The 25,948-nt window shown below is 32.9% G+C and overlaps 1 protein-coding gene and 1 long non-coding RNA gene across 3 annotated transcripts in view; one reads left to right on the top strand and one right to left on the bottom strand.

Moving 5' to 3' along the window:
- Positions 1–25,948, top strand: part of CUNH8orf34 (chromosome unknown C8orf34 homolog) — a 334,852-nt gene that overhangs the window by 143,444 nt on the left and 165,460 nt on the right.
- LOC129145298 (uncharacterized) overlaps positions 1–25,948 on the bottom strand; it is a 116,317-nt gene that overhangs the window by 29,353 nt on the left and 61,016 nt on the right. Inside the window, exon 5 of one of the 2 annotated variants that reach the window (XR_008550639.1) lies at positions 20,176–20,297. The exons of the other annotated variant lie outside the window; for it this stretch is intronic. This is a non-coding gene — a long non-coding RNA (uncharacterized LOC129145298). Of the gene's footprint in view, positions 1–20,175; positions 20,298–25,948 lie in introns of those variants that run through there. 2 annotated transcript variants of the gene reach the window in all.

Below are 25,948 nucleotides of genomic sequence, written 5' to 3'. Positions count from 1 at the left end.
TGTATTGCTCATTGGGACTATCAGGATAACAGAAATATTGTGAGTTCTCAAAGGTACTGAGTATAATATCTTCCAAATATCTCAATCTAAGTAGCTCTTTTTTTTAAATGTAAGCTTCTCAAAAATTCCATTAATTATACTAGCAGTTGATAACTACAATTAACCAAACATAGGAAATCTGTACATATCTTAAACCTTCACTAAATGAATTTGTATAATTGAAAACTGGGAACTCATACAAATGTATGAAACTGTCTTTCACATGCTAATTAATAAATGTTACCTGTTGTTAAGCCTTGTGACATATTACAAAAGAAATTCTATGTAATGCCCCTGCTATAGAGTTTTGTCCAATATTTCTGATTTCTAATTCCAGCTTGTATTGTGCATCTTTGCCTGCACAAGTGCCAGGTGAACTCAGGTTAAAGAGTTGGCTTGAGTGGGGTTGAATATAACTATACTTGTCTCTCCTTATTGCAGTTATAACATTTGAGAAAAGCTATTCAAACTGATTCTCTCATTCAGCAAGTATCATACACCTGTTATGTGAAAAATATTAGTTCATATTAACATATAGCACTAAGAATATTCTTGCTTTTCTTACCTTTCTTATCTGTTTGGGCTTTGGAAAAGGTAATAACATTGTCTCTGTGTAACCATTTGTGGGTCTTGCGTTCTCAGCTAGTCTAGTAGTTCATTCCTAGATTCATTCTCCAATGTATCTTCACTTATAAAGTGACTATTTGCACATCCTTGGAAGTTCAGGTTTGTACAAATACAGACATATTTCATGAAGTACTCATTATTCAGGGATGATTCCCAAGATTTGGTTTGCTTAATCATGGGTAACTTATTTAAATGCATATTCTAGCACTCCCTGCCCCTAATTTTTGGCTAATTAGATTTGGATAAAATCCATGAACCAAAATTTTCAATAGGAACCATTTCTCCCGTTCTTCAAGAGATTCTGTTGCAGGTGATACTAGAATATACACTGCAAAATTATATGGTTGATGATTTTTGTTGTTGTTTGATGTATTATATGCTAAAGCAAGAGGAATAAAATAATAGAAAGTCTAAAGTTTACAATAAAAAGAAACTGGAATAGAGGTTTCTGAGTTAAATGAGCTATGTTAAAATGTGTCCTCAAAATAAGGAAAAGCCTTGGGAAGCTTTGATTAACACAACACGTATCTTCTGGTTATTGATGTTTTCTTCGCTGATGGCATTTTACAGGCACTTGAAAAATGAGATGTTTAGTGTAGAAAAATTATATATACTTGTTTCATGTTTAATAGTTATGTTTCAATTTCTTCATCCTTCATTTTTGTATTTGTTTTCAACAAAGTAAGAGAATATTTGCAAATTATAGCAAGGGTTCATATGTAGAGATTGCCTGTTAAATAAATATAAACCTGCATGACACCAAAAAATATGCATAATTCTTCATGATTTACTTTCATGGTATTTAGTAAGAAATGGTGCTTTATCTTCCTTTAAAATGTTTTCAGTGGTAAAATTAGGACAATAAACCAGAATAAACTCAGTAGTTTGATAGTAAAATCTAAATCCATAAATCATTAATAATTGCACTTCGTCTCAACTGTATATCTGTGTGAAAATTCCTTTATTTGAGAGATAGTTGTTTCCACTACATTTTTTTGGTACATTGTTTAAGACCTATTTTTTAATTAGAAATGATTTACAAATTGTTTCACCCATAGCGTTAATATGTTAATAGGCTTTTTCATATTTAGGACATAGCTTTTCCCTGAGTATTTTGCAAAGGTATGAGCCACTTTGTGACATGATATATGTACTCTGTGGTCAAAGCACTGGACTAGAAATCCTAGGGCCAGTTCTACCTTCTTGTTGCTTCTTGCTAGTTTTGTCAGATGAGCTTAAGTAATTAATTGTATTGAAGATATGTTAGTGACAACATATGACTTTCCTATCCCACAGGGATGTTGTGGGAATAAAAACATAATATTCTTTGATAGTGCTTTTAATTTTTTTTTAGTCATGACTAACAAGAATAGTAAAAAAATACTGAAATTTATATAAATAATTTCCTTCCAAATACAATGAAAATCATTACATAAATATCATAACCAAATTGAAAATCAGTGTTAAATATTTTAGGGTTATATTGCCCATTTCATATCCTTAATAAAAAATCTTTGCAACTTCTAGATGATTTGTTTTAGCCATGGTAGTGATTTTCATGTAACTTGACTGAATTTGAATTAATTTTGTATTAATTTGAAAGTCAAAATCATGATTTTATTGTATTTTTTCCTCTGTTAAAAATGTGCAAAAAGTATAATTCAGGATATTTTGCGTTTTATTATCAAAAATAATAGATATTAAAGAGATGTTGAAACTCTTCTGAATTGTTCAAAAATTCTTATAGTAATCTGCTTATATTTACACTTCTTGCAATAGAACTGACAGCTTTTTTAATTGCCACTAAACAGAAAACTAAATTATTGAAGTTGAAAACAAAGCTGAAAACACATTAACAGAAGAGTAGTCACAAAAGATAACTAAATTATCTTGTTTTTCATGCTATAAATACTGAGTAAGAATTATGTAATGTAATACAATGTAAAAACTCTAAGGCATGTGTAGACAAATTGCTACCATTTAGGGCCCCCGAGAACAGCAAGATATAATATTAGTTTGTGGGTAGAAAAGGTTTGAAAAGCCAATTGATGAAATAGTATCAGTAGTTTTTGTAAAAAAAAAAAAATTGAGAATGTTGGGGTTTCCTAAAAGAAAATGTGGGGTTTCTTAAAAGAAACTCTACCCCCATACACATGCAAAGAATTGAAACCTTTTCCAATAAATATGTGTTATTTAAAATTAATGAAATTGTGAAGGTTTTCCCTATTTGTTTTTATTTTTTTACTTAGGTGAAAACTTTAAAAGGACACTTAGGATTTCTTTTAATCTTATATTGTAATGTCTTCCCAGCCTAATCTATTGAGGTAGCAGACTGTTTAGCCTTGCAGAACAAAATAAATAAAATTCAGCAGTCAAAAAAACAATATTTAAATTAAAGACCCTCAACACTAGATGTTGTCTAGATTGTGGAGTATCTAGAATTCTCATTGTAAATGGGAATTAAAGATTTTGCAGTCACTGTGGTGAAAATATTTGATAGTCTCTAATAAAGTTCAGTATGTACTTGCCTGATGACCTAGCAATTCTTAGATATTTTCCCAAGGGAAATAAAAGCTGTATCCACAAATATTTGAATATGAATGCAGTTTTACTAAAAATAATCCCAACAGAAAATAATCAAAATATCAATCACTGGGAGAATTTATAAACAGATTGTGATTTCATCATAAAATAGTAAATCTGAGATAAATACTGACACATGTGTGGATGAATCTATCATGGCCTGAGCTGTTTCTTCTTTAAATTGATACGCTGATGCCCTTCCCCCTAATGAAATAGAGCTTTCAGGAGGTAATTAAGGTTAAATAAAGTGACAGGGTGGATTCCTAAACAGTAGGACTGAAACCTTGTTAGAAAAGGAGAGAGCGCTTATTCTCTCTCCCAGTACAAAAAACTGAGAAACAAATCATGTGGGGCCACAGTAAGAAGGTCGATATCAGTAACACAAGGAGAAAGCTTGAATCACACAATGACCTTGCTGGTATTGTAATCTTGGACTTCCCAGCCTTCAATACTGTGAGAAAACAAATTTCTCTTGTTTGATTCACCAAGTCTAAGATATTTTGTGATGGAAGCCTAAACCAACTATGGCACTCATTAACATTATGTTGGGCAAAAAAAAAAAAAAAAAAAGATATATGATTACATACTATATTAATTTTATCATAAGAAATTCAAGAGCCAGCAAAACTAATCTGTGGTAACAAAAATCAAAACATAGTAGGGCTTGTAAAAGTTTGACTTGAGGAAACTTTCTGGGGTGCTAGAGATATTTTATATTTTGGCTGGGGTATACATTACAAGTGTATATATATTTCCAAACTCATTGCACATTTAATATCTGTGTGCTTCACTGTAAATTTGATTAAAAAATAAAACAGCAATTTTCATGTATATAGAATCATGTTCACATATGTTACATCATGAGTATATTAAAGATGTCAAAATGAAAGTTCAGATTTGTTATTGATTCTGAAATGAAAAGATTAAATTTCATGTAAAAGTCACATGAGGTCACATGAGGTATGAACAATAATTCAAAATAATTATATGGACATTTGCTATAGAACTGTGTCATAACCATGACACCTGATAAGTTTTTCTAAAGTCTGTGCCTGTTGTGCACATGATGTTTAATAATCCTGAGGAGAAATAGAAATTGTCATTTTAATTTCATAGTCAAACTTCAAAAAGCAGAATTTGGACTCTGATGATAGATATGCTAATTTTGAAGATACTCTTTCAGCCTGGTTACACTTTCATATACTGAATTTTCATATACTGAAATTTCCTTCCCCATCAATTTGCCTGTGATACTAAGAGCTACAGATGTGCAAATTTAACCTGAAAATGTTCTTATTGTCTACTGAAATTATATAGTGTCACATCATGAATTTGCCTATATTCTTTTTTAAGCATCTTTATTGAGATATAAACAACATGAAACTCTTTTGTTTCAAATAGTATGATTCAGTGATTTTTGCTATATTCACAGTTGTGCAACCATTCATAGTCTAAGTTTAGAATATTTACATCACCCAGAAATAAAACCTATTAACAGTCAGTTCCCACCTATAGACAATAATCTATTTTTGTCTGTGTATTTGCCTATTCTGAGCTTTACATAAAATGGAATCATATTATGTGGTCTCTTGTGAAATGCTTCTTTTACTTGGAAATATTTTCAGTATTTACCAATATTGTAACATGTATTTTTACTTTACTCCCTTTTTAAAAAAAATCTTTAATTTTTTGATTCTTTGTATGACAGCAAAATTGAATTGAAAATACAGAATTTCCCCACATACCACCCATCCCCACATACATACAGCCTCTCCCACTGTCAACATATTACCCCCCGAGTGAATACTTGTCATAATAAATGAACTTACATTGGCAAATTGATACCCAAAGTTCATACTTTATACCAAAGTTTATTTGTGGTGTGTATATTCTATTATTTGTGAAAATATTTCATAAAAAAGTAGTTTTACTCCCCAAAAATTCTGTGCTCCTTCTTTTCATGTCTTCATCTCCTTAAACCATTAAGACAAATGGTCGCTTACTGCCTCTGTAGTTTTCTCTTTTTCAGAATAGCATTGGTATGGCTTTTGAGATTGGCTTCTTTTACTTAGTAATATAAAGTTCCTTAATGCCTTTTTATGGATTGTTATCTCATTCCCTTTAAACACTGCATAATATTCCATTGTTTGGGTGTACCACAGTTTATTTATCCATTTACCACTGAATGACATCTTGGTTGCTTCCAAGTTTTGGCAGTTATAAATTAAGCTGCTATAAACATCTACATGCAGGCTTTTGTGTGGACATAATCTATTTTGAGTAAATATCAAGGAACACAAACATGGATGGTATGGTAAGAGATTGTTTATTTTTTATTATCTATTTTTTAAAAATCTGATATGCTTAATAATTTTTTGTGTCATGCTAATCTTCTCTTTATAATCTCCACTTTTAGTATATATGATAACCAAGCAAGCATAAGTATGCTTACTCTTTTTAAGAAACTGCCAAACTATTTTCCAAAGTGACTTTACAATTTTGCATTTCCACCAACAATGACTGAGAATTTCTGTTGCTCCATATCTTTGCCAGTATTATGTGTCATCAGTGTTCTGGTGTAGTGGTGTCTTGTTTTAATATGAATTGTCCTAATCATGTATGATGTGGAATATCTCATACGCTTATTTGCCATCTGCATATCTTCTTTAGTGAGATGTCTTTTATGTCTTTGGCTCATTTTATTTATTTTTAAATATTTATTTATTTGTGCTTATAAGAGCTGGGGTGTAGATCAGAGGTGTGGGGGGGGGTGGGGTGAGAGGATTCACCAGAGACATAGTGGGGAACAGAACAGGCAGATTGACTGAAATACACTGCTGATGGGAGGAGCGGGCCACACAGGAGTCTGCTGCACCATGTGGATTAGCTCCCTGGCTAGGGATTGAACTTGTGTTGCAGTTCATAGTGCTGAGATGTAACCTCTTGTGCCACCACGGAGGCCCTTTGGCTCATTTTAGAAGGCAGGGTGTCCTTTTTTTAACTGAATTTTGAGAATTCTTTGTATACTCTAGATAATAATCTCTAGTTTTTCTTCTGGGACATCTGAACACCTGAGAGAGACACTTCTATATATGGATGTTATATACCCACAACTTTTTGGATTTTGCTAAATTTCTTTTCTTTACGTACATGATTAAGTTTCTTTAGAGTCTGGGTAATTGTTCCTAACCAGGTAGAGTACTGTGCTGTCCAGGTGCATTTGTAAATGCCTCAAAGTATTTTTACTTGTCATAAAATCTGTGGGCACTTACTGGCATTTAGTGTGCAAAAGCAGGGATGTTAGATATACTATTGTGCAATATTGTTCTGGTTACAGAATAATTTTCCTACTTAAGTGTCAATAGTGCCTCTATTAAAATGTATTTCTCTAGGTTATCAAAGATGAAAGTGCTATTTATACCATCTGGTGTTTTTACGTCTTCAGACATGGCTCAAATTGCCATATTGGTCCCCAAAGTGATTGTACCTATTATCCTCCCATCAGCAGTTGTTATTTTCTAAACTTTGACTATGCATGTATCAGATTTCAGAAAATCTTTGATTATGTGAAATGATGGCTGTGTTAACATAATTGTGGTACCCACATCACAATATATGCATGTATTGCATCATCATGTTGTACATCTTAAAAAAATCATGTTTATATAACCTAAAAATATCTTTGTCAATTTAATATAAAGCAACTCATTATTCTAAATTTTTATTTTTATGATAATTACTGAGGTTAAATTATCATTTTTCCATTTCCTTATTTATGTTATAATGTTGTAGATGATTTTTTAAGATATTTTGGCCCATTCTCTCATTTTTCCATAACTATGTGTGATTTATTGTATTTTTATATCTAATTGTATTTTTATACCTAATTTTTTTCTTATCTGTTTGTTGTTTTTATTTCCCCTCATATTTGCCATTCTTCATTGAATGGCAGAAAAAAAAATTGCCACAGAATGTCATATTACCATTGTATGGTTCCTGAATGTTCTTTTTTTCCTTTAACGTTTTAGATAGACTTATACTTAGTCTTTAAATTGAATCTATCATCACCAATTCTTTTTTTTATCAACTTTCAAATAACCAATGCAGTATTAAGTATAGTCACCATGTTTGTGCATGGGCATATAAAACAATAAAAAGATGCTAAAACTACTAATGATTTTAAGATAAAGTGTTCTGCAATTTCCATGATTAGTATTTTATTTTTAGTAAAAGTGAAAACTGGTAAGTTTAAAAGGCAAATTGTGAAAAAGCCTCAGAGTAGACCCAAGGATCAGAGCATAGGAAGAGGTGGTGGATATGACTGGGAGTAGACCTGCATCTCACCCAAGACTCGGTCCCTGAAAACCACTCAAGAGGGAAGTCAGTATGCTTGTAACCTCCCTTTTGTGTCAGCCTTGTGGAATTTTAGGTTTGTTACAGAGGACCTCAGAGTTTTTATTTATTTTAAGACATCTAAGGCAATGTAGGTCGTTGGCATGATAGATACCATCCACAGATAGCATTTAAAAGTCACTTGAATTTTCTTGTCACAGCTAGCGCTGACTTCAAATCTGGTAATCGTATACTATGTTTAAAATTTTTTCATTCTTGTTCTGTGTTTCATAAGCCATATTTGATTCATCACAAGATATAAAAATGCTTACAATAATAAGTCTTAAACCCTTTTTTAGTTTATTTTAATTCTACTTTTAAATTATTTCTGCCATGTATATACAACCGATTTATTCACATAGACAAAGTCAGAATGTGTATTTTATTGCATTTTGGTATATTAATAGAACCAGAGAAAAATTATTTTTCTCGCTATATACTGATTGAACTATACTTTAGGCTATATATTTCCCTACAGTGTAAAATCAAGTTTGTTAGTGTCTAGTCTGTGTTTTGTAATTAACTCATCACCCATTTATATTTGGCATCCTAACTCAGCACTTAGTTCTAGACAAATAATTTTGCACTGAAAAATCCATTAGCCTTCTCTATGGGGGGAATCATTTTCCTGTAAATTATGTTGCCTAATTAGCTGATCCTCTGGAAGCTAATTCTAAGCTTGATCCCCAAAAGCTTAACTAAAATGTTACTACTTTTAAAGTAAACTGCTTACAGATTACTTCTGAAAGATGCCAGTTTCAATTAACTATTACCCCAACTATTAAGTGACTCATAAAGACAAAACTGTTACTATATTTAGTTGGTATTTATTTGCTGTATACTCACCCAGAACTTGCAAGTAGAAAATCTACCACCTTCCTTGTGGGTTATCAGAGTGTTCTTTGGTTTCCTTGTAAATTACCTTGCTATAGAACAACTTTGCAAGAAAAAAATGTGCCTTTATCAAATCAGTTTCTACATCATGAAAAATATGCTTTCCAAAGAGTAATTGTTATTCAGTATATGTTGTGAATTTCATTATTGTTTCTACTTAATATTCAATCTGCAATAAGAGACATTTTCCTATGTATACTTTCATTCTAATGGGTGAGTCATGGGGCCTTTCCAGGTATTTAGAGCACAAGCATCAGAATAATGGATGCATAGCAACAGATTGGAGTTCGTAATGTAATATTTTAGAAAGTTCTCCCACACTCTTTTGGGAAAGATCTCTTTTAGGAAAAAACATCTCCCAAAAATCTCTTGATTTTTGACCACATGATTAAAATGCCTTTATAACTGGAGAAAGAAAAAGTGAAAATTTTTCCCTTAAAATATGGACAAATGCCAGAAGCTTATGGTTCAGAAAGTGTTTCATTATGAATCTGTTTGCATCTACTGGTCCTCATCTCTGATTTCTGAAATTTTTATACTTCTATGTTATAGGAGCATAGATGAAATTATATATTAACCCTATGCATTTTTATTTGTGTTAACATGTAGCAAAGTAAAGTTGTCCGTTACACAGCAAACATGGATTGTGTAATTAATTTAAAATTGAATTTAAAACTACATACTCACTTCTATTTGGACTTGGAGTCTAATTTTGATGACTGATAAAAAATTTTCTATTTAAAAAATTTGGAAAGCAAATATATTTTGCTCTTTAAAAAAATAATAAAATGTACCTTTTACAATAAATTAAATTTTCTTCTTCAAACAGAAAAGAAAATTCTTAACTATCAAATTTATTTTTTTTTCTTTCCTTAAACTGTAACAGGAACATGGGGGGGTGGTAGGCTGAAGAGCAAGGCTCTGGTGCCAAAGGTTGTTATTGGTGGTACCCCCTGTAGGGGGAATGGCACAGATGGGGATGAATAGACCAGGTACAATGTGGAGTATTTAATTATTTGAAAAGTCTTCTTCATTATAGGTATGTGGTGTTATGGCATGGTTAAGAGAGAAAGAGAGAAGGGAGTACAGGAGTTAATTTTGTCTTGTAGCAAAACAAAACTGTTAGATATAAAAATATTTTTATATTTGCCTCTTTTTCTTTGTGGTTATATCTGGACAACAATGCCAATAGAGGTTAATGATACTATTACAATAAACTGTTTAAGTCATTAATTATGCCATGCCCTGAGCTAGGTACTAAAAACAGACACAAATGAAGTATAGTCCTTACTCTAATACAGCACTAGAGCAAAAGACCAAAAAAAAAAAAAAAAAAGGTACAAACCTTGTGATATATACAATATAAAAAGTATGTATATGATATGACTCAGGGGAGTGGATGATTGATTCTGTTGAAGGGGGAATCTGGGAAGGCTTTAAAGAAAAAGTGTTAGGTTACAAGATTTTGAGTGATGAAAATGGGATTTCTTGCGTAGAGAAGGGAAAACAGTTTTCCCTCTATTCTTCTAGGTTTTTGACTGACATATCCCCTGTAATAAAACAAACGACAACAGGAGATAAACAATTTTTTATTTTGTACATTTGGACTCTCAAATATCTGAGACCCAAAGTCATAGCCAAAGCAGGAAGCTTTTATACCATTTTTACAGGGAAACAATACATTTGTGAAGAGTTGACAAGGGAATTTGGCCTTGGGGTAGTAAATTAGTAAAGAAATGGCAGGCTTTATTTTCTCAGCCTCTATTACCTTGAGTTCCCAGTCTGTGTTGGTAAGGATGCCCTTTACTTCGTGGTACAAGAAGGGTACCTTTCATCTGAACATTAATCTCCTACTTTCAAGGACATAAGGAGTACCAGTGTGTTCTTTTTGCACTGTTTCTTAAGGAACTTTAGTTCAAAATAATCAATATGACAAAATGACATAAGGGGGGGCATGACCAGAACCCCATGTAAAAAGATTGTACAGGGGAGGGTCCAACAGTAATAGCAAAGTCTTTATGTTGGTTTTTTAAAAAAAATTATGCGTAAAATAAGGGAAGATTTGCATTTTTGAAACTATTCTGGTTATAAAATTATTTGAATAGGGGAGTTAGCAATGGAATTGGAGACCAGCAATAACTTGTTGTAAGAACCCAGATGAGAGATAATAATTACAGTAGGGAGGTGAGGGAGAGAGAGGAATCTGAAATGATTTCCATGTGTTGAAATGTTACTAACCTAGCAAAGAAATGCAGGAAGAAATCCTGCATTTGTTTTTGTTTTGGGATGAGCAATAATTTCATGTTAAAACAAGTTTTAAAGTTCTTTGGGGGGGCATTCTGTAAATTATGTGGCATGAAGGTAAATATAAGTTGGGGTAGGATTGAAGAAAACAAGGTAGGAAACTTAATTTTTCCAATTAAAACTACTTAGATTTTTATAGTAAAATGGAAGGCATACCAATGGAAACTTGACAAATAACATTAGTCACATTGCAAATCATAATTTTTCTTTAGTTGTTACAAGAGACCTGCCTAAATATAGAAGAATCTTGGTTGTGAAAAGATCATCTGGAGTTGCCTTTATTCACACATCTCAGCAGACATCTCAGCTTAAAAATTAAATCCCAACATGATTTAGGTACAAAATTAAACACATAGGGCCTCCCCTGGTGGTGCAGGCAGTTGAGCGCAGCGCTGTGCAGCTGTCTGCATCCTCTGCAGCGCTGGTTCAATCCCGGCCGGCTGGCGAAGGTCCCACATGGCGTGGCAGACCTCTCCGGTCTCGCCCGCTGCTCCCCTCAGCAGTGTATTTCAGTCAGTCTGCCTGTTCTGTTTCCCGCTCTGTCTCTGGTGAATCCTCTCACCCTCCCGCGCATCTGGCCTATACCCCAGTTCTTGTATAAATAAATAAATAAATCTTAAAAAAAAAATTAAACACATAGCCAGGGACTTCAAAGAGTTAGGAAAGCAATAGGTTAGATGAACTATTAAAACATACTGAGTGTTATATACTATGATGTAGCAAGTATGTTAAGGTTGGGAACATGTGGCTAAGCAAGAAGGTGGAGTATGAAGGGAAAGTTTAATGGAGCTAATGACAGAGTACAATCCTTGAATGTCCAGCAGTACAGAGAAGAGAATTAAATTTTGAACATAACAGGAATCTTGGAAGCACTCATGCTTAGCATTTCAGAGAGAGGAGGCAGATCATTTGAAGTGGTCAGGTAGACTAGTTGGCTGAGCTCAGATAATATAGTACTTTCATCTTCCCATTCTGTGCTTTGGATTTTCTTTGGCAGTTGTGGAAAAATTATGGAAAAGTAAAAGATAAGGGTCATGTGATGATACAGATACAGATATAATTAGTAATATATATGAAACATTACTCTAGTAGCAGTTTGAAACATGTATTGGAAAGATTATGATGAATGAGGGAGAAGTGTGGCCATAGATATGTAGAGAGAGAAATACTTTATACATTCACAGTAAGGGAAAGAAACAGACTTTTATTTATGACCTTTTATCGTGTTTACTTGGTTTTATATAAAAAAGTAATCACACCTTCTGAACATTTTACTTCTAAGTATTTGCCTGTCTTATGCTGTTTCCTAGTTTGCCCTGAAACCAGGACTTTAATTAATGACGACAGATTTACCTTCCTTTAGCTATTTAGTTGGGTAAAAGCATGATATTATGAATCTGATACTTGGTAAACCCGTTCTCTTTTGTGACTTTTCATCATGTTTTAGCGGTTCTTTTACCTCAATAAGGAGATTTATTTTCATTCAACATTCAATAAATCATTTCTGCAGTCTCATTCTGTGACAGATACTGTGTTAGGTATCATTTCTCAACCTCTGAACCTCTGATTATGTGGAAGTTGGGAGGAAACTGTGTACAGTTCTATACACATGCTAATTCAATATAGTGGTGGGGATATAAAAAAGACTGGGAAAAAAATAGCATCATTTATCCTAAATCAACTAGGGATGCATTATGTGCAGTTTCTAGTAAAAAGTTTATTATATAGACATGGAAGAAGAGGGAGGGGAAGCATTTTGCCCTTAATACTTTTAATGCATGCTTTGTTGTATAATTTATTTGATCATATGCTTATGTGTTTCCCATCAGATTGAGAGCTTCATGAGAAGACTTCATCTTTCCTAGTTTTATACCCAATAATTTAGCATGGCATCTGAAACATTGTTGGTATTCCTAATACCTGTCAAATGTTGACCCATTACCTTTCCTTAAGGAATTAAAATTTCTGTTTATACTTTAATCTTGATAGTTATACATCGTAATTGCTGGACCTATATCCAAACTATATTTTATAGCATATCACTGTACCTGTTTGAAAGGTCTATTTCCTGGGTGTGCAGTGATTTCTATTTCAAATTACTGTATCAACAAAGTGATTCATTTCAAAGATATGTTGTTTGGGAGGTGGGGGGCTTTTAGCCTATATTTAATGTCCAGTATTTGTCTCTGTATGAGGATTGTTTGACCCATTCTAATACTGCTCTCCCCCTAACATTACTAATACTGCTATATCCTTTACTATCATTACATAATAAGGTTTCACAGAAATGAGGTAACTTGGTTAGATAGCCAGGAAGATGTTTATAAAGAAGAGACAATCAAAATACTTATTACTTATTCAAGGCAAAGAGGTATAAACATACAAGAAGCAAGTCCTATGATCATTATCCCTACATACTGAAAAGCTATTACTTCAGATTTTAAGCTGTGAGAGCTATAAATATTCCCAGCTCTCTTTAGAGAAGGGGGTTGAACTTGAATCAAGAAAATGAAAACACTAAAGAAATGCTGTGTTTACTGGATCCTAAAAAATGGGGAATTGTCAGTGACCTCAATAAAAGTGTAAATTTCACACAACTTTCAAAAGGTTTAAAAAATGTTTTCTTTTTCCTCAAGTATTATTACGCACAGATCTCAGTGCCACAAAGGGGGAAGGGAAACCTGAATGAAAGTGATATAGAAGATTTTGGAGGGCTCATATTTCATTTTTCAGATTATCTGTTTTAGAAAGTTAAAATTAAAACAATGAATTATTAACTCCTTCAATACTCAGTATGTGACTGATGTCATATTCTGTTGTGTTGGTACTCAAATAAAATAAAGTTTATATCCTTAATTTTTTTAAATTGAGGTAACATTGATTTACAACACTATTTGATTCAGAGATAAAGGTATTACAACACGCATCACCAAGGGACCCATAGTCTTCCACTGTAGTCCACTGGGCACCCTATCCTAAAACTTTTATAGATTTGTGAGGAAATGTGTGATTGAATAATTCGATTGTGTGCTGAGTGAATATGTGATTGAATAATTCGATTGTGTGCTGAGTGATATAGCGGTAGCATGTGAAGATTTCAAGGGAGGATTCAGAAAGGAGCAAATATCATTGTCTAAAAGAAAATCAAACAGATATGTAGAGAAAAGGGGGATTGCTAAACACAATTTAGGTTCAGAAAGGGGAATTACTAGGAGCAGTGACAATATTTAGTATAGCCTACATAAAATAAAAGAATATCTGAAAAAGAAATACCTTTACTTCACTTTTTTAAATTTCGAAATAACTATGCTATGTTATATAACTGCAGAATCTACTATCCTTCACTATTGTTCTATTGTTAAGTGAGGAAACATCTTTGTGACCTATGTCTTTTTAGTGTGATATAAATATATATTTTTATTTCTGAAGTTTTTATTTTACAAATGAACAAAAACTCCAGCTTCATTAACTTTGCAAAATAGCATTTATAGACCAATGTATTTCTTTTTAAAAAGTGACTATTATTTTAAAAGAACAAAAATGAAATAAAATATTGTTGCTGATCATAACTTCAATCTATTGAAAAGATGTTTTGATTATACATTTTTTTCTTTTCTTTCTATAACATTATATTTGAAATTAGATGATATTCCAAAAAGGGATATAAAACTGCTGACTCAGGGTTCACTCTGGGAAGCACAACATTTTTGTAAAGTAAGAAACCTTCTGTTTTTTACATATTTTGTAGGGTGGTCCCAAATGTGGAAATGGGACTAGACTGGAAATAGAGTGTGTGAAGAGGGAGACGTAATCTTGGAGCCAGTGGGCTGACAGCTCTGCCCTTGACTGTGTCCTCTGGATCTTAGGCAAGTCATCTCATCCTGTGAGCTCTGGTTTCTTTTTCTGTAAAGTGAGAGAATGGGTCTGGGGATCCTTAAATTTCTTTCCTAATAGAGAGGATTTTTTTTTTTTTTTGGAGAAAAGTCTGTACCAGAAAGAGACACTTAAATTCACTTAAGTTGGGGTACACAATTTCATAGTAACTGTGGGAGAAAAGTTTGACTAGAATGATCATAAAATTAAATAGCAATTATTTTTAAAAATTATATTTTATAAAATTTAGGTTGCTTTTACACTCTGTACTCATTCTTAAAATATGTAATGAACTGAGTTGACTTTTTGTTATGGTTATGGTCACTGTAATCTAATATCACAGCCTTCATGCATATTTAATATTTCAGCACTTAAGAATGACCACATGGAAAAAAAAGCTTGCAAAATTCTCTGAAGGCTCCAATAAATTGTCAAGGTTCTCTCTCAATTCCTTGATTGAGGGATTTTCAGGTGTGGGTTAATTTGTTTATGTAACCATTTCACTGACAAGTATTTTTAAGTTATATTTGTTTTACTTTTTGCCTGTGAAAATATGTAGACTGATAAAATGAAGTATTGCACCATGCAAAAATTTTTCTTATATAACCTTCTTTGACTTTGACTAGGATGTAGGGCTCTTATCTTGGACCGGGCTGCTGTTATTTTGGAATTTTTTTTTTACCAAAACAAGGCACAAATGCAGAATAGTTCCATCTAACCACTCCACTTATCTTTCTTCCTGAAACATCTCTCTCTCAATGGTTTACCCTGATGACTCTGGCCTGTAGTCTGCCTCTCTGACAAAAGGCAGATAAGGTGAGAGAATCACCATTAGGTGGAGAGGAAGAAGAAAACAGAGAGGTTTGTAGATGGAAGTAAACACCTCAGATGTTATAAAATATAATGTTTGGATTTATTGGACTCTGAAGACTAGGTTATTTTTCTGGGGAGAGGCTGATGAGGTGTAGAAGGAGAAAGAAGACAAAGAGGGGAAGGAGAAGGAAAGAGAAAGGATGGAACTGGGAGAAAAAGAGAGGTTTTAGTAAATGCATTGAAAAAAAATGTGCAAAGGAACAGAGGGGTGTGCTGCCTCTCTGTCCACCACTAGCAGTGGAAACTGACTCCTGGGCACATGCTCTTGAATTTGAATCATGGGCAGCATGCCAGGCATTTCTAGTTACTAGAATCACTCTTCTCACAAAACTTTCTTAAATATATATTTTTTTCTTTGGGTCCAATGAGAAAATGTAGGAATCACAGTGAATTGTACCTTCATTTTCCTTTCTTAGGTTGTTTTTTTTTTTTTTTTGCAATTTCAGTATATTTTTCTTTTTTTTTAATGTTATGTCTAACCTCATGCTGTTTTGTCCCTATCTGTCTGTATTGGCCTCATTGCTTCTATTGTTTTGTGTTATCTGTTGCACTGTTTTCATGATGATGTTAGTACTGGATCATTGCTATCTTAAGGAACAGGTTTTTGTATATTGTGGTTATTTATTAGAGTCAGCTTGGTTAACTTAATCTCCCTGCATTTTAGAAAACAAATCAGTTTCCCCAAAATAAACTGGAACCCAAACACAAACTGGAACCCCAAAATAAAGCTGCTAGCACAATGTTTAAAGGTCAGGGTGAACCAAAAAGTGAATCGGTGATCTCGATCCCAAATAACCAGTGAACCTTCCCTCATAACCTGCAAGTGAAGACTTTCTTTAACTCTGAGTTCCTAGGAAGAGATGCAGAAAGTGGTGTGGGAAGAGAGTATCAAGAGGGATGAGCATTTAAAGGAAAAAAAAAAAAAGAAACACAGGGCACAGGGTACATTTCAAAAAGTAAAATAACAGAATAGAAAGGGCTCATCTTTTATAATGCAAATCTAGAGGGTTTATTGACCTTAATGAAAAACAGTGATAGAAAAAATTCACCATTAACATTGCTTAAGCTGTTTTGTTATCTGGCAGTATGGACTAAGATTTACTCCTTTTTATCTTACTTGTAAACCAAATGTTTGATAGGGAATTTAGAAGGTTTATTATTAAATGATTTGTTAAAAATAGAAAATAGCTAAGTAGATATCAAGAGCTTTTTTTTTTTTTTTTTTAAATGAAGTGTTAGTGACTCCAAAATGGATGGCCATAAGCAACAGTAATAGCTTGGAAGAAGATACAAATTACACATGAACAGGTAAAGAGAGGAGAGAGGTAGGAGAAGTCAACTAATAAAAGCACTACTCAGGGATTTTGTTGCTAAACATTATAGTAGTTTTTAAATCTAGATGTTAGTTATATTTTTAATTGCTTGCTAAGCATTTCAAAGGAATTTGCACTTTTATATCTATGGCTAGTTAATTGTAAAGTTGTGCTTCTAATTTTGTATGTAATTATATAAAATACTAATTTTGGTTATTGTGAAGTTTTAATTTACCGAACTTTAGTTGATAGTAAGAATCAACTATTTAAAATACAAATATTTCCAGGAGGCACTCTAATTTTAAAGGTTATACTAGGTTTAGGTTTCTAACATTAACTCTCTAGTTATGTGATGTTATGGAATTTAATAGGCTCTTTAAGCTTTTGATTATTAATCTGTAGAATGTATTACTGTAAAAAGCAACTGAAGTAATGTATTTATATTTCACAGTGTCTAGCAGAAGTGGATATTACTATATGGTAATTTTATTATAACTAAATCAGTAGATTTTATAACGGTACAAATTTTTTTTAAAGATTTATTTATGCATACAAGAACTGGGTACAGGCCAGAGGTGTGGTGGGGGGTGAGAGGATTCACCAGAGACAGAGTGGGGAACAGAACAGGCAGATTGACCGAAGTACACTGGTGAGGGGAGCAGCGGGCAAGTCAGGAGAGATCTGCTTTGCCATGTGGGTTGCTCCCTGGTGGGCCGAGGATCGAACTTGTGCTGCAGTGGCTGCGGATTGCTTCATAGGTTGCATCTTAACCGCTTGCGCCACCAGGGAGGCCCGGTTCAAATTTTTAATGATCCATTGTTGGAAGACTTTTATAGAAATTCTAACAATATAGAATATTTAAAATATAGACTGATATTTTAATATTAAAATTGGAGAAAAGTATTCTGCCTTTAATGTTGAGAACAGAGTTTAGAAACGTTTTTGTGCAAGTGACCAGATAATAAGTATTCCAGCTTTTCAAGATGATATAGTTTCTCACTTAAAAAAATCTCTCCTGTTATATTGTAAAATCAGTTATAAATGGTGGTAAATATCTGGCATGGCTGTGTCCCAATAAGCTTTTATTTACATAAATAGTCAATAGGTCAGATTTAGCCAGTAAGCCTTCTTTTTTTTTCAGTCCTTGTTGCAGGTTGACTACTTCCTCTTACCTTGATCCACTTACCATAATTTCCCAAAATAGAATTACGTTGTTTATTCTTAGAAATAAATTTCTATGCCATTATCTTTAATCTTCACATACTTACCCTATGGACAAATTAATTAGAATTAACCCTGAATTACTTAGAGTTTTTTCAAAGGAACAAAAGTACAAATTATGATACAGTATAAAGCATTTATTGTATGATTTGATGACACATATGGTGGGAACTGGTTAAATATCTGTATGAGGCTGTTGCTTTTGCCTGGTGTTTGACTGAAGACAACTGAGCAATACATGAAGGTGGGAAAATAATTTTGAAGTAGAAAAGAACAGAGACAAACTGGAACCCACATTTGCCCCCTCCTTATCTTTCAGCCTCCAGCTTCACTAGTATAGATGAATCCCAGAAGCCAGCACCCTTCAAGGAGCTGTCTATGCCATGTCCTCTGTCAAGGAATTTAGAGGACAATGTCAGTCACAATAAAGTTTAAACATGTTACCCTTACCTTGACTTTTAAAATAGCTTGAGAACAAAAGCTGCTAATTTTGGTATTTTAGAAATTGCCTTCATTGAACACGTACATGTCCTCCATACTTACAGCTTATCTATTAATATGTGAATAACTGAATAAACTTCAAGAAAAGATAAAATGAGCTCATCAATTAACTACTAGGAACAAAACTTCTATTCAGACATTCTGATTTCAGTTTTCCCCACAATGAGTCTCTTCTCATTCCTCATTCCCTCCTGTCCTATAATCTCAAATTTTTTATCATCCTCAAAAAATTGCCTGGAAGCTCATGTTTTTCTATATTGAAGACAATTTTCTTCAAAGAATCAGAACCATCACTTAAGGGTAAACCTGAACATGACTTGAAAAAAGAATCACTGGCTAGAGAAGCTGTAATTCTGAAGTTGAATCTGCCTTAAGAACATTCAAACAAATATTAGTATGATATTACTTTCTTTATATTTATTTTTACATGTACTCTCTCCTGTGTGTCCTTAGAAAGTATCCTGTCAAACATGTGTCCTACTGTGTCATTATGACTAATGTCTAAACACAACTCAAACATGGGAACAATAACAGGAGACTGTTGTGCCATCCAGATAGAGCAAGACAGTGATGTCAGTATTGAGCAACATAGCTATAGCACTCTCCTGTTCTGAGGAAGCAATCCTTGTGCTAATAAAAAAGAAAAATGCATGCCATCCTCATTGTGAATGTAAAGCATCCAATATTAATTACAGTTCTCTTTCTAACATATCAAACTTGAAATAAATCTTTGACTACTATCAATAGCACAGTGTTTACCTCTGATGAGTATAAACCCTCTGAAATAAACTCTTAAGCCCTTACTACTCAAAAGGTGTTTCTGAACCAACAGCATAAGCATCACTATAAGCTTGTATGTAGTATGGAATCTTAGTCCCAAACACAAAGCTGCCAAATCATAATTTACTTTTAACAATATCCCTTGTCATATATGTGTAAATTAAGGTATGAAAGTGCCGATTTAACTCTTGGAGTCTTCTCATTAAATTGAAAATCATAATACTTGCACAAATGGTGTATGCTAAATGTCTGACACAGAAGACGAAGGCAAAAGGAGATTTTTCTCTGTTGAAGAGAATGGAATGTATACTTCAGTTATTCTGTCTGACCATGAAGAGTGAGGAAAGACTTGAATTATTCAAGGGAAACATTGGGAAATGGCACCTTTCTTTAGAGAAGGACCCTGAAAAAATATGTCTACCCATGTGAATTAAATTTTGAGAATCAGTCATCCCAAGAAAGTCATTCCAGTGAGAAACCTCCCCTCTGAGAAAGAGTGCCCTCTGCCATTGTCGAGATTCTATTTATTTAGTTACAGGACCAAATTTAATTTTTGGTATGTCTCATTTACATAGAATGAGACTTTTTAAAATTCTGCTTAATTTGTTTATAAGTAATTCTCCAAAAAGGAAATTACATTTTGAAACCTTTGTGATTGTGGTAAACTGTAGTCAGTTTTCTATCCCTGAACTTGAAGACCAAAGTGACAGTAGAAACAAGGTCAAGTCCTAGTCTATCAGAAACTGTATATACTATATTTACATCTTTCCTTTCATCTAAAAATAGATAGAGAGCACTAAAGGTCTGTGGATACTTTCAAAGTTATTCTTAGTCCTACTGTGCTTATTGTCTAGTGATTGAGCTTAATGTAGTCAGATGTCCATTTGCTGTGAATATCTGTAAAAAAAAATGATAAGGAAAAATGCTTTCCATGTGCAGTCATATCTACTACAACTGGTAAATAGCACTTATATCACAATAGGAAAAAGCATAGAGAAATTGCAAACTATTCCTTTTCTATGTTAATACTAAGGATAGCTAGGTATTTATTTATATTGCTCACATAAATTTCAGTAGATGAACATATTTTCTATTTGCTACAAAAAGTAAATGTAAACTTTTAAACACTGTTAGTATGTATATGTATATGTAGTCTTAAAATGATTTGATAAGCAATACTTTTCAATGACTTTCTTCATTGGTCTTCCCATGTGACATTATTTGTCTGCTTTAATCTTTTCCACAGAATATATCATTAAAACTCATCACCAGATATGAACCTTATACTATCCATCTGATACTTTCAGACCATAAATACTGAAAGATTCTTAGAACGGTGTTTCAGTATTATTATAATCGCTATTTCCAGAATTACACATTATAAACACACACACATATACACATGCACACACATATTTCCAGGATATAAATGAATAGACAATTTCTTATGTAGTCCTAACAATGATGATCCAGAAAAGAATTCTCTTTTATCTATCTGTATCCTTGATTGGTGTATATGAGGATTTGCTTCTTATAAGGTTACCTTACTTGAAATATTGCTTTACTTTAAATTATACTTAGGGGTACTTTTAAATGTATTTCACTTCTATTTGCCCATCATAGAATATTGTGCTTTAGTGCACCATAAAAAACATGTTTTGGTTTTATGACTGCTCTCTGTTTCTTGAAAGTGCTAAGCTTAGCAGAATAGTACTGGGATGATCACTGCTTTGAATCTGACAGATTATATGTGTTTCAAAAAAATGTGGATAATCATAAGGCATGACCTGTTTTTGTATATAAGGCTATGATTTGCTTTTCTATTACTTAAGTCTCTTGGGGCAACTGAATAATTCTGGGTATTTTTTCATACTCAATTCTTAGTTAATTAAACTTATCATAGGTGTAACAAATCTTATTTCCTTCTGATGAAATCCTCATTTTCTTTAAATATACTATAATATCCTGACTTCTAGTTCCAGTGCTTTTTTTTTTAATTTAAGTTCCAGGTCTCTCTTCATAATCTACTCTAGTTAAATGTATGTTAATAAACTCACCTCTTATACATTTCTTAGTATTGCTTTTGGATTTTTCTGTATACACATGGCAAACATTTTCTTGGCACATAGAAATAGCCTAGAAGTGCTATTCTAGATCTCTTTGTCTTTTATTCATTGATTGACTTTTTAAATATATTCTAAATACATAATTTTACATTGATTTTTATTAAATTTTGATCTAGCCATTTGATTTTTTATATTAGACCACGAAAAGTGCCATTTATGAAATATTAGTCCTATGACATGTTTCTTAAGAAAAACAATTATATGGTCAAATAAATGTGTAAATTTATATATAGTATGTGCCTGTCTTACAGATTTTCAATGACCATTGAGTAATCAAAACTTCTGAAGAGTTACACAGTAAAGAAACCAATTTAAATTTTATTGATGCAACATTTCTCAAATTTATTTTATTACTGGATTATTTTCTAAGAAATACTGGTGATATGCCATAAAGTCAGTGTTCTAGTTAAAACATTTGGTGAAGTGTTAATTTATCTAATCTATTGAATCTTTTTTAGTTTGATTCAATTTTCCAATAATACTAGTTTCTGTTACATCATCTGTATAAAAATATAACTATTCTGCAAATTTATGAGAAGAAATTATATTAAAATACACACAAATCAATTGACTTATGAGAGTGTTTCTTTGTATAAAGCGTAATTATCTCCCAAAGAATTGTGTCTTAATATATATTACTTAGTTGTTCATGTAAAATATTTATAATATTTTAAAATGCTTTATACAAATTTTCAATTACTACTCAGAGTGTTCTGCTTATACAAGCAATATCAATATCTTCAGGGAGTTTATTAGAAATAGAAAATTTCAGGCTTCATTCAAACATATTGAGTCAGAATTTGTTTTTAATAATCCTTCAGCTTATTCATACATACATTCAACAGTTCTATATATACTTTTCAAAAATAAATTTAAATGCTTTAAAAATATGCTGCAAATTTCAAAGATAGAAATTGTCATTTAAGAATTTTAATATCTTAAATATGTAAGTCTTACCAAGTTCTTAAATCTGTAATGTTACTTTTAAAATTTTTGATTGATTGATGCTTTGAATTTTCACTGGAATATCAGAATATATTTAAGATTACATGTTACATACAAGGGATTTTAAGTTATGCATTATTAAAAATGAAATAAAAAATTGAGGCAAGTTTAGGGATATGCTTTTATGCTTAAAATTTATTATACCACAAGGGGGTGCTAATGCTTTTGATTTGCAATTTTGAAAATTTACATCTAGATAAAATTAAGTTTAAAAAGAAAGGATGAAGAGCATTTTTACATGTACATAAAATAGGTAAACCCACACAGCACAAAATGATATAGGTTATTCAAATGGAAGCCTGGGTTGTACATTAAATTCCTGTACAAGATTCTTTTATGAAAATGGAATAATTTTAAAACTTACTTGATATTTCTACTGTTTTTTGAACTGTCAACAAAATGGAAAGAGTGTTTAATATGAAAATATAAAAGAGCCTATGCTGTAATGTGAATATCTCTCTTATGAGACTAGCATTGGAGGAGATTATCTTTTTTTATAACTGTTTTTTTTCATTTCCTTTTCTAATGTTGTCATAAGATATAAGAGAAACAAAATAGCTATTTTAAAAGAGGAAGGAAGGGAGAGAGGAAGAGAAGGAGGGAGGAAGGATCTAGCATTCATTTGCCAAAATATTTTGGGTTAATATTTAATTTTGATCAAGACTACAAATTATTTAAGCAAAGAAGCACCATTTTAGCCCTTGGGAATAGGATTTAAATAATATTTACAGGGCCTCCCCGGTGGCGCAGCAGTTGAGCGCTGGGTTGCGAAGCTGCCAGCAGCTTCTGCAGCACTGGTTCGATCCCTGGCCGCTGGGCGAGGGTCCCACATGGCGCGCAAACCTCTCCTGCCTCCCACTGCTCCCCTCAGCAGTGTATTTTGTCAGTCTGCCTGTTCTGTTCCCCGCTCTGGCTCTGGTGAATTCTGTCACACTCCAGCGCTTCTGACTGTTCCCAGTGCTTATATAAATAAATAAAATAAATCTTTAAAAAAATAAAAAAATAATATTTACAAAGGCAAGGTACCCTTGCAGTTTACTGATGGTATGTGATATCACACTGTAGTGCCAGCAAGACACAGAACAGGTTCTTTATGGACTCGAGCCGAACGGTAAAGGAGGAGAACTGGAGCCCTCAATGGCTTTTTCAGGCTTTTAATGATCTTTCTACACCACTTGTAATGAGGCAGCCAGGTGCAGGGCAGGCAGGGGGGCCTGGCAGTCTTCCCAACCCCCCCTCCCAATCGGCTGTCTCTGGGCTCTCTGGTATTCTCTTATGGTCTCTTCACTGGTCTCCACTGTACTCCACCACTCCTTTGCTGCCACCCTTACATGCTAAGTTTCTCACCTCAGGGGTGCCCACTCATGCACACCCACACCACAATCCAGGTGCTGCCATCAGGCTTGCTTGGAAGTCCACAGGTGTGGATCATAGATGCTAATGGCCAGAGGACGGCAGAAACCTGATTACTTCCATTTACCTACACATACCAAGTCTACAAGGAAAGTAACATAACTTCATGTTGGGTCCCTGCTGAAATCAGTGCAGCATTAGACATTTTTCTGATGGAAACTTCTTTTCGAGGGAGACAATGCCTAAACTACAAGTGTGTTCCTGTAGCAAGGACCTACAAATTCCTTTAAATGGGGGTACCACTGATGTGCTTGTCTTACTAAATCTAGAATAAATTGATGGTCATTGAGGTGGGCTTCTAAAGTGGCTTGATTGATATGTTAATAGGTAATTCAGGTGAAGGAAAGAAAATAAGAAAGTACAGGAAAACATTTAGTGAAATATATCTGTTTTTCATTGTGGATAATATATATATATATATATATATATACACACACACATACATTCTCTCTCTCTCTCTCTCTTTCGCTCTCTCTCTCTTCTCTCTCCATTCTCTAATATTGATGTAGCCTGCCTGAAGAATTTAACTAGTTAGCAGGTTTTGCCCTGGTTTAATTTACCCCAGAAAATTCACAAGGTAAAATCCTTTCTTTCTTTTAATTAAAAGAAACTTCTCTGTCTTGCTATTGTAAATGCGATCTGTAGATGAGCCCCATCAGCATCACCTGGGAGCTTATTGGAAATGCACGCCTGCATCCCATTACTGTTTGTGGTCTGAAGACTATTTCAGAACTTAAAGACAGGGATGCCTTGAATAAGTTAATTTTATAAAAGAATGGCAAATATAGGGCATATGTGCTATGACTTTCCTCTACTACAATTGAACATAGTAACAGTCATCACTAAATGAACACGCTACTCTTTCCCCTTGAATTCAGAATTTGCCTGAGTCAAATTCTCAACCCAGCACTCTGAGTAGTCCCTAACATAGGGACTACATAGAATACACATTAAATTCATTCATTATACCATATTTAAGTCTCCCAGTTTGCAATTATCAACATTATACGCCTTTAGAGAAATCTAAGAGAAATTATTTTATAAAGTGCTGTTCATAAGAATATTAAAATATAAATTCATAGATTAAGAAACGAAAACAAATATATAACACATGTCAGATAAGAATTGACATAAATATAGTATATAAGAGGTTTATTTACTCCCCAAACACTAATGAATATTTTGGATATATACCCTTGGATCTAGAGTTCTTTTTTTCTTAAATAGAGAGTGAGAATCTCAGAGAGTATCAGAGTATTAAAGAATATTAAAGAATAAGAACCCTGTCTTTTAAATTTATATGAAAATATGAAGAGGATAAGGAAGGGAAAGAAGGAAATCTAAAATGCCTAGTTGACCTTTTAATAGTTATTAATTTCAATAATGTTACATTAATGTGTATCATTTGACATGAGATTTTATTCATTTCATTAGAAGTTGAAAAAATTCAGGTGATTTTATAGTAAATGTTATCATTGTAATTATGGCATTCTTACGGCTCCAATCAAGTTGATTAAAGTTCAAGGCATGATCTGAAAGTAACAGTTAGGTTGAATAAAAGGATAGCATTCATAAGAATTTAAATGATAAAAAATTTGAGTCATTAGCTTGTGTCTACCATTATAATCAGTGTTTAATACTAATGCCAAGGAGATGCTGCTGATCACTTCTGAGAATATAAGAAAGCAGAGTTTTGTCAGTTATTAATTTAAGATTTCATATTTACACATAACTTTTCTTATGAATAATGAGAGAGATACTGATTTTTCTAATGATGAAATTGCCTAGTTGCTAGGCTTTAACACTATTGACATCAGGAAGAAAATCTTTTTCTAGTCTATAAGCTCAGTGTCAAGAATATGTTTAGAACCCTGCAAGATTCTGTTTTGGTATCCTGGTGCTCTTTTAGTTTCATGGCTTATATATTTAGTTCCTTATTCAGGTTTGGGAAGTTTTCCTTTATTCTTTAATTAAGTTCTCTGTTCCCTTATTTCTCCCCACCCC

Source organism: Talpa occidentalis, unplaced genomic scaffold (assembly GCF_014898055.3).
Source record: "Talpa occidentalis isolate TD23 unplaced genomic scaffold, MPIMG_talOcc4v2.1, whole genome shotgun sequence".
NCBI classification, from domain to species: domain Eukaryota; kingdom Metazoa; phylum Chordata; class Mammalia; order Eulipotyphla; family Talpidae; genus Talpa; species Talpa occidentalis.
The sequence above is the reverse complement of the archived record's forward strand: the minus strand, read 5'-3'. Positions and strand labels throughout refer to the sequence as shown.